The sequence below is a fragment of the Tursiops truncatus genome, chromosome 12, assembly GCF_011762595.2.
Source record: "Tursiops truncatus isolate mTurTru1 chromosome 12, mTurTru1.mat.Y, whole genome shotgun sequence".
Classification (NCBI taxonomy): Eukaryota; Metazoa; Chordata; class Mammalia; order Artiodactyla; family Delphinidae; genus Tursiops; species Tursiops truncatus.
Window position 1 is genome coordinate 86,392,928 of NC_047045.1, and position 9,859 is coordinate 86,402,786.

General features: G+C 41.7%; 1 long non-coding RNA gene across 1 annotated transcript; it reads right to left on the reverse strand.

Moving 5' to 3' along the window:
* Positions 1-561: 561 nt before the first annotated feature.
* LOC141276112 (uncharacterized) lies at positions 562-7,031 on the reverse strand. Its single transcript, XR_012325062.1, has 4 exons — positions 6,809-7,031; positions 5,622-5,712; positions 1,026-1,108; positions 562-619 (listed from the first exon to the last, which is right to left on the reverse strand). It is a non-coding gene; the product is annotated as an uncharacterized lncRNA (long non-coding RNA).
* Positions 7,032-9,859: the final 2,828 nt, after the last annotated feature.

Consider the following 9,859-nt stretch of genomic DNA (forward strand, 5'->3'; position numbering starts at 1 on the left):
TTTATCTTTATGCCAGTAACACACAGCTTTGATTAATGTAGTTTTACGATATGTCTTGAAATCATTTAGGATTTTGTCCTTTTTCAATATTACTTTGACTATATTAGGTCGTTTTCATTTCCATTTAAAATTTACAATTAGCTTTTCAACACCTAACAAAAAAGGCCTGCTGGGATTTAATTGAAATTTTGCCTTGAATCTATAGATCAAATTAAGGAGAACCAGCGTCTTAACAATATCGGCTTCTAATCTAAGCCGTTAACATAGTGTATCTCTCCATTTACCTAGATCTTCTTCTATTTTTCTCAGCAATGTTTTGCAGCAAGATATTGCAGATAAGATAAATGTCCATAATTAGGTGATTTGTAATGCATCCATGTCGTATCAGGTAAGAGACAAGTTTTACTAGATAAAATAGAAAACTCAAATTACAGTAGATTGAAAAGATTGAAGTTTAATTTTCTCTAACGTATAAATCTCGAGGGAGGCAATTCAAGGCTTGTACTGAAGGTCCATGATGTCTTAGAGGCCCAGGTCCTTCTAGATTTCTTCTCTATCATTGTTGTCACAAGGCTCCCATCTAAGGTCAAAGAGACTGCTGGAACTACAGTCAGTGTGTCTGTAATACACAAAGAAATTCAGATGGGGATGGCAGCGGACGGAAACTGCTTAGGACACAGGAGTGAGGTTTAGGACACAATTCAGAAGCAAGCGGAATAGAGTGGGAATGAATAACGATTCAAAGAAGTCAAGGTAAAAGTGATGAGTGCAAATGACATGCATATAATGCCTGACAAATGTAAAACAGATAGCCCTAAAACAGGGAACCAAAAGAACAGGACAAGTATCAAGCTATAAATTATACAGAAATACACAACAAGTTAGAAGAAATTTTTAAAATATACTCTTTAGATTGAAAAGTCCACAGTAGCCACTGAAAAACAGACACCGAACATTTCACAAGTGACTGAAAAGCAACGTAAAGAAGAAACCTTTAAACATTCAGACAAAAAAGACTAAGTCACCTGTCAGAGGAAAGTATCAGACTGGCTCCAGAGTAATTCCGAGAAACGTTCCATCCATCTGGGGAAAACTATCTGCAGGTTTTCTAAGAAAGAATGTGACCGATAAATTTTCTACCAAGCCAAATTGTCACTTAAATATAAAAGGACAGAACAGGAAGTATAAATGGATAGTAATAAAAGTAACTGTTAGGGCTTTCCTGGTGGCACAGTGGTTGAGAGTCCGCCTGCCGATGCAGGGGACACGGGTTCGTGCCCCGGTCCGGGAAGATCCCACATGCCGCGGAGCGGCTGGGCCTGTGAGCCATGGCCGCTGAGCCTGCGCATCCAGAGCCTGTGCTCTGCAATGGGAGAGGCCACAACAGTGAGAGGCCCACGTACCAAAAAAAAAAAAAAAAAAAAAAAAGTAACTGCTAGAACAAAATACAAATGTCCAGCTTACTAGTAGTACACAAGTAAAACAAAACAACCACAAAAACAAACACAGACCGATTTAGTGGAAAACATGTTTTAAATAAGCAATAAAAATAGTAAATGTAACGTAAAAATTATGACAAAACACTAAAAACATCCTCCATAACAATCAGTGCAATGGAACTAATCTCATTTGTAAAATATAGACTCTCAAATCGAATCAAAGGGCAAAACCTAACATATGCAATACTGAAAAGAATAAAAAATAAAAAAACCACCGAAAACGAAGTACAACCGAGCGAGAAGCTGGTAATGGTCTCGCCTGAGAAATGGGACCACCTTCTGAAGTGAGACAATGACTTTTTCTTTTCCACAGATGACACTGTATATAAAAGGGTCTCAATTCAGTGTTTGCAAGAACCGGGAAGATACAGCTAATTAATTAAAAAAGCAGAACAGAGTAACAGGCATTGATGGGACCAACCTGGAAAAGGCATTTAAATTCAAATTATTTTTAAAACTAGGTGACCAAACGAAATGTTTCTGCAGGTCAGACACACAGGACAAGAGTCTCTGATCCTGGTAGTTTTACTCAAAGGAAAAAAAAAGTCTTTACATAAGAGGTAAAGTAAGGAAGTCAAATTACTGTTGGAGTGACGGGGGGCGGGAGAGAGTTCTGAAGGGGTCAGTCTGTGAGGGGCTTGGGGGAGAGCCAGCAGGACCAAGAAGGAGCAGGTCAGGCGGTAGCAGTGGTGGGCTGTGCGGAGGGTGAGCAGAGCGGCTCAGCATGTAGTCACTGAAGTTCAATTCATGTCTGTCCCATGGCACTGTGAGCTTCATGTTATTACTTCCTTATCTGCCCCGTGCTTTGCACTTGAAAGAGAGACCACCTAGAGTCACAGAAAATCACCAGCTGTGGAGCTGGGTGAGCGTGGATTCAATCCCAACCAGTTACTACCCACATTCACAACAGCTATGCTACTTGGCTTCGGCCAAGTACAGTAAGATATGTGAAATGTTGAGGGCAATGCTGCATATTGCAACGTCTATCCTTAGGACCGAAAGTCAGGCAAAGGCCAGGTCTCAGCCCCGGGTGCTGGCGGTCCTTCTCTCTCCACGCCCCAGGCCCCAGCTCATCTCCCTCCCGCTGCGCCTCTGCCTGCACTGTCCTTGGATTCAGAACTGTAAGACTTTCCTTCAACCTAGTAAAGCCTCCAGAACAAGGGCCCACTATTAACTTGTGCACAGTTACCTCTGCAAATCACTCAACCAGCCCGAGGAGCCCTGCAGTCAGAGCTGTTTACCCTCCTGAGTAACCACGCGTCCAAGAACACACATGGGCTCTGTCTGCCTCGTCTGGAGGGAGTATTCTCACAGTCAGGACTGCAGTAGGCAGAGTCGTATATCACCCTCCTCCCCTTGACGTTTTTGATCCACTACCACCCCACCCACACGCAGAAGGACGACTCTACACTGCCAGCCACATCTAATTAAAAGTTATGCGGCCTAAAAGGTGTTTTGGAAACAAATGAGAACTCCATCTTAAAGAATTCTAACTCAAATAGGTAACTAATGAGAACCTGCTGTATAAAAAAATAAAATTTAAAAAATTAAAAAAAAAAAAAGAATTCCAATTCAACATGTTCTCTTCCTAAAAATTGCGTCAGAAACTTTTTCATGAGTCGTCGCCATGACATGAAGAAAATATCCACACCAGTGCCAGATGCGCCCTGGGAGAATCTTATGCCCACCCAACTTTCAGTTAGCGGGACAGAAAGCAACAATTAGGCACCCTGGCCACCTCGTCATCCACAGAAGGTAACTCAGCCACCACTCTGGCTCGTGCAGTCACTCTCCTGTGCTGATCACCTCGCCCGAGAACACATGGGCACCAGGGGTAAAAATCCCTGTGGCTTTATACCTACAGGAAGCCAGAAAACCATCTCAGTAAATATGGTTCCATCACATCTTCAGGATTTTTTAAATCTTTTCTGTGACGTTCAGTGTTATTCACTGGAACTTGTTTTCAAATGCATTACCCATGGCATTAATTTACCAGGATACAGAAAAGAACTAAACAGATTTCACAATAATACTTTAAACTTAGACGGTAAGAAATTTTGAACAATTGAGCCAAGTGTCATCCCGTTTGAAGCATACGCTGTTACACTTTAAAGAGTTATGTAGGAGGCTTCCCTGGTGGCGCAGTGGTTGGGAGTCCGCCTGCCGATGCAGGGGACACAGGTTCGAGCCCTGGTCTGGGAGGATCCCACATGCCGCGGAGCGGCTGGGCCCGTGAGCCACAATCACTGAGCCTGCGCGCCTGGGGCCTGTGCTCCGCAGCAAGAGAGGCCGCGATAGTGAGAGGCCCGCGCACCGCGATGAAGAGTGGCCCCCGCTTGCCACAGCTGGAGAAAGCCCTCGCACAGAAACGAAGACCCAACACAGCCATAAATAGATAAATAAATAAAATAAAATAAAATAAAAAAGGGAGATGAGTCTTTAAAACAACAAAAAAAGAGTTATGTAGAATGACTTTTAAAATGACTAATCCAACAATCTAAGTTTAACTTAGTTACATTAGGTGAGCGGGACCACGTCCCATGGTAACTATCTTGTCCCTGCAAGCATCCTGGGCAAGAAGTAGTGGAAAGGTCACGGGCTTTAGAGACAGACACAGACCTGGGTTCACTTTCAGCGACCCGTTAAGTAAGTAAGCTTGGCCTAGCGTCTGAAAACTCCAAGATGCGGTAAGGTTATAAAAGTAGTTATGTGACCCCTACCCCATCAAAGTTGTTGTGGTGACAGATAGCTATGGCAGGGCATTTCACTGTCCAGCATAAGACTGACATGTTGCTTTCCCTCTGTCCTCCTCTGGTTTTCTGTAGTTCACATCTGAATTGGGGAATGTGCTGTATTCTGAGGTCCCAGGGCTCTGCCGTATAAACTGCATGTAGGAACGGCGCTTGCCCCAACGGGTTAGTGTGGAGAGAAAATAAGAACACATTATTAGGTGTAATTCCTGGCACAGAGTAAGTGAGTCTACAGAGTGAGTGAGTCTGTGAGCTATGATGACCACGCTTTTTCAAGGTTCTCTCTGACTTTTTGAAAGGTCAATATCTGTAATAGAAACAGAAAATTAAACTATGGAAGAGATGCTATGAAAGGAGCAGAAGGTGAGAAGTTAGTAAGGGAAGAACAGAGGGAAAAACCATCCACGTCATGGAAAGCAGCTAATTCCGACCAAGGTAGAAGACATGAGGGGAATAACCATTCAAAGATAGAATTTATCTTACTATACTCAGCGTTCTTCTCCATAACAGTCTTCATGCAGAAATGAAACAAGATACATGAAACTATTCATTAAGACTAGGGCCATTATGCTAATCTATTCCTTGCAAAACTTACACAGATACAGTGGACACATTTTCAAAACCAAAAATTGAAGCCCAGAATTAAGTAACACAACAAAACAGTTTATTTCTGGTAGTACAGTAAACTAAAACTTGCAAACAAATAATTCATATTTCATGAGTGCTTACAATGTTTCTAATACAAGATTCTTAAAACTGCAGTCCCTTCTTGCTTTTGAATACTCTCAACACAGTAGCATTCTTCTGAAAACAGCAAAACTAGGTTATTTCTAATTCTAAAATAATTTGCGTGCTCTTTCTTTAATCTCATCTCAATATATCGAATAACAATGTAAAGCATCTCAGAAACACTCTTAGTTCATGAAATACTGTTCTCTGGGTATGTTCCTCAGGGTATTCATTTCCCCTAATATGAAAATACGTGTTAAAAACAAGTCACACGAATGCCAATTGTTTTTATGAGACACTTTATTTAAAAAGTCAGATATAAGTCATGGTTCAACTATAGCTAGTTATCTGTGTCAAAAACGAGCCCTTTAGACACTCTGAAGTTGTGCCACTTTCTTCAAAAACATGTACCATTTAACTGGAATACGCACCACCTCCTGGTTTTCAGCCCACCTTCCATCAATCACTCAAACCCAAGGAATTTTCCTCAACGCTGTCTGAACTATGTGTTTTTCCTGATGAGAAAATTCTCCTACATAGGTGAGGAATGGCATTCATTTACACACTGGGCCTCTAAGAGCAGAGCACACACACAAAACTTGGACGGAGATGCAGCCTGCAGCGGGAGATCGGAGCTACGCACCCCCTGTGCCTGCGTGTGCTGGCCTCAGGGCAGCCCCGATTCCTACCAGAGAGACGTCGTAGCTCTGTGTCGGGGGAGTGCTTTCTTGTCTCTGTAAAATGAATCAACAAAAGTGATTTTAACGAAATCTTGGTCTTTGACAGGAAAATAGCACGTCCAAGTATTGCCGTAGAAACGGTATGTCCACGTTCTGAGGGAAGTTGCCTAAAAGAACGTGATATAGTCAGAAGTACTCTGGAAGCCCTATCTGGGCTGGAGGAGATTATTTGAAGAGCAAGGTCATGAAAGAAATCTGTTCTACACTTCTTGTAATTTTTCAAACCATTTTTGGTCTGTCTTCTAGTATATTATTAAGCAACATTACTAAGTAGAAAATAAGGCAGAATTCTTGTTTCTAGAAAATTAGGCGTAAATTCAAAGCAATGAAAAGGGATGAGGTTGAAGCTACAATATGTAGTACCATCTGAGAAGGAGCTGGACAAAAGGTTATATAGATGGTGGTATCATTCGTGAAGGACCCGAAAGATACTCCCTTGGCCACCACCATCACTTGTCAACATTTCAACACCCGTGTCATATTGGAAGCTCCATCTCCTAGAGAAGCTTCAGGAATCTGCACATCTTCTTAGCTTACTCAGCCCTCTTTTACTTTGTCTGTCGTTACCACAGAGATTATAAAAGCTGTCTGTAGAGCTTTTCTCAGCCTCCCGCACTGGAGGCCTGGAAATGTAACAGCCCCCCGAACAAGGCGAAAACATAAGGGTTAAATTCAACGTGGCAAAGACTGCGGAGCAGAGAAAAGAATCTGGGCTCCTGTCAGCAACATGAAGCCTTATCGTAAATCCTGGACTACCCCTCGCCAGTTTCTCATTATGTGATGCAAAAAGAAGGCCCAACTTGACCCAGGACTATTTGGGGCCATGTGGTTTTTGCAAAACTCATACCCCTCTTGGGTATAAATAAATTCTAATCAGAGCCTCAGATCCCATATACATTAAATCAAGTAAAAATATTCGTTGAGCCACGTGGACTTAGAATTCTGGTGGGCTGCAAGGAAGAATCAAGAGTGAAAGGCATGTAGGTATAGGCCCCCTACATGCAACCTGCTTTCAGTGGATTTTGGAGCGATACTGCTGCACGGCCCGGTGTTGGGGCACTAAGTTGTACCTAATTGCATGCACACATACCTGCACTGTTTAACCAAGGATCTGGTAGAAGCTGATTTCTATGACGGCTGAAGAGCCCGGTGTGATGGGCTTGACCCAGGAACAAGGCGTTAACTGTCATTTTGTGTGCTGTAGTGAATGCCTCTTTAGGCAGAAGACAGTTGTAAGGGTTTTTCGAATTAGAAAAAAAGAAAACATTTCACTAACAATTCTCTTAATCCCTAAGGGACAAACGAAAAAAAATTTGGAGCTCCTCTTACAGAGCGAAATACAAAAGTGAGAGGGGCACGCTTTCCCCAAATATGCCAGTCATCTTTTACCTTTGACACCGCAAGGGTTCCAAGGCAAACCTGGCGGCCTCCAGGCAAGGACAGCTTCAGTGAAAGCCTTCAGTGTTCAGCCAGAGATGTAATATTTGATGTAATAATGTAATATTTGATGTAATAATGTAATCTTTGATGTAATAATATTTGATGTAATAATCTGGTAGCACATTCAGATTTTTAAAACTACAGGAGTCTCCAGGTGAGGCAGGTACTGTATATAACAGTGCAGGATGTGTCTGTCTGAGCGCACCAGGGAGAGAAGAGTTGTGGCCGAAAGCCAGCTTGCACCCCATGCTGCCCACCCAACATGGCTGCATCAGTCCAGAGCAGGTCTTCACTCTGATATGACAAGGATTCCATATGGGCTAAAGCCAGCTCTGGCGACACCGTTCAGTAGAGAAACAGCACTGTCCCAAGGACTTGCAAAATCACGAGAGGGAAATCTGAAGGAATCCAGAACACTACCTCAGTGCCTGAGAATGAGAGTCAATAGTAGCTGGGTTATTACTCGGATGAAGCCCCAGCAACTCAGATAACGTGGTTAACGTAACCCATGAAAGTCAGACTGCAATACAAATTACTATACATTTAATTACATGCTAAATTATATGCTTCAAAAAGAAGTGCTCAAGAACTTCAGACTTAAATTATGATCATTAGGAATTTAAAAATCAAGAAGTTAAATTGGAAGTGAGGATATCCAGAGACAGGTTATCTTGGAAGGAATAAGTGTGTCATAGAGACAGAAGAGTGACACCACTCTAAGCACAGTACATTTTTTCACCTATCTCCATTAGAGACATGCATGCTCATACACACACATGCACACACACACACACGTGTACACACACACATCTGGGGAACAAGGGAAATTCCTGCTAGTGTAAAACATGGTCTTATACTTTCCTTTCAATAGCTGGCCAGGAAAAAAATCTCATTTTATGTAAAGATGAGCAATGAAAACGTAACCAGCTCAATACCTAGACATTTAAATCTCAAAAAAAAAAAAAAAAAGTCAGAGGAAAGAAAAAGGAAAGCATTTGATAGGGGAATAACACATTGACACATCAGAGGAGTTTTTGCTTCTGTTCTGAATAAAAAACAAGTTGCCTGAGACCACTGATTTTAACTTAATAAGAAAAAGGAGATAAGCTACAAAATCACAAAATTTGTTCAGATTTCTGAGGACACAAAGATATGCAAATGAACTAAAGTCTAGAAAGTGACAAGCCATTCACAGAAGGGAAGACACCCAAGAATGCTCGCATCCGTGACAGAACGGCAACACTAGGATGAATCTACCATGGAAGAAATAGTCAAATTTTTTACATCTGCACGTGAGCTGGATGGGCTACCTAGAATCCTGAGTAGCCGGAGTCTTGAATCAATTCTGCTCCCAACTGCCAGTCATTCTCCATAGGCCTCCATTGAGCACTTCACTGGGTGCTGAGAGCAAAAGCTGGTCAGGGAATGAGAGCTGAGAGTGAGTCCAGTCAGGTGGGTCTCACCCAGGTACAGGGAATCACTTTCAGAAGGCCAGAGGTGCACAAGAGAGCTGCGAGCATCCCTTCTTAGGTGTCCTGAGACTTTCAAGACTGCAGGGCCACAGCTCAGATGTGAAACAGCTGAGACAGCCCCTGGAACCATGCCAGTGTTCAAATCCCAGGCTCTGCTGACCCGTCCATCAAAATATGTAAGCCAGCAGTGAATTGAATCAAAGTGAGACGGCAACAAAACCCACACTGCACTGAATGACAGATCCGACTGGCTTATCCCCTCACTTCAGCCTGACCAAATAAGATCTTGCCTCTGTCTGGAGGTAAATATTATTTACTTTAGTCTCTACTATTCTTTTCTACAAAAATATCCAGCAGAAAATGGAAAATTACAAGACACATGAAAAAGTAAGGAAAAGAGACCCATGTTTTTTAAAAAAGGAAATTGTCAATAAACTCAGAAGTTTTAGAGAGTTTTTAAGAGTCAGAGACTTTTATTTATTTATTTTTCAGAGACTTTTAAATGGTTATGTTAAAAATGCTAAGGAATCCAGTGGAAAAAGATAGCATGTATAAGAGACAGCTAAACTCAGCAGACACACGAACACATGAACTCAGCAGACACATGAACACTAGAAATTAGAACCAGTATCTAGAATGCTAGATGTTAGAAACAAAACAATTAATAATAAAGAATTCATTAGATAAGTTTAATACTAGATTGGATGCTGCAAAGGAAAGAATCAGTGAATCGAAGACAGGTCAATGAAAAGCATCCTAACTGAATAAAAAGAGGAAAATCAGGCAGGAGCAAACAATATTTGTGGGACAACATCAAACATGCAAATAATTGGAGTCCCAGAGGAAGAGGAGATAATGCAACAGAGGAAACCTATCAAGGGACAATAGCTAAGAACTTCCCAGAACTGGTGAAAAACACTAACTCGTAGATACAAAATCCTCAGCAAACCCTAAGCAGGATTAATGCAGAGAAAAATAAACTTAGGAACATCGTAGTAAAACTGCTGAAAACAAAAGATAAATAACAGACCTTAAAAGCATCAGAGAAAAAAGGTATAGGTATAGCACAATAGATAATAGTGATGTGAATGACGCCCAGCTTCTCACCAGAAAAAGTGGCGGCCAGAAGACAAGGGAATGACCAAAAAACACCCACAGTATATAAACAAACAAACAAACTAGAATTCTATACCTGGTAAAAATATTATTCAAATTGAACGTGAACTAAA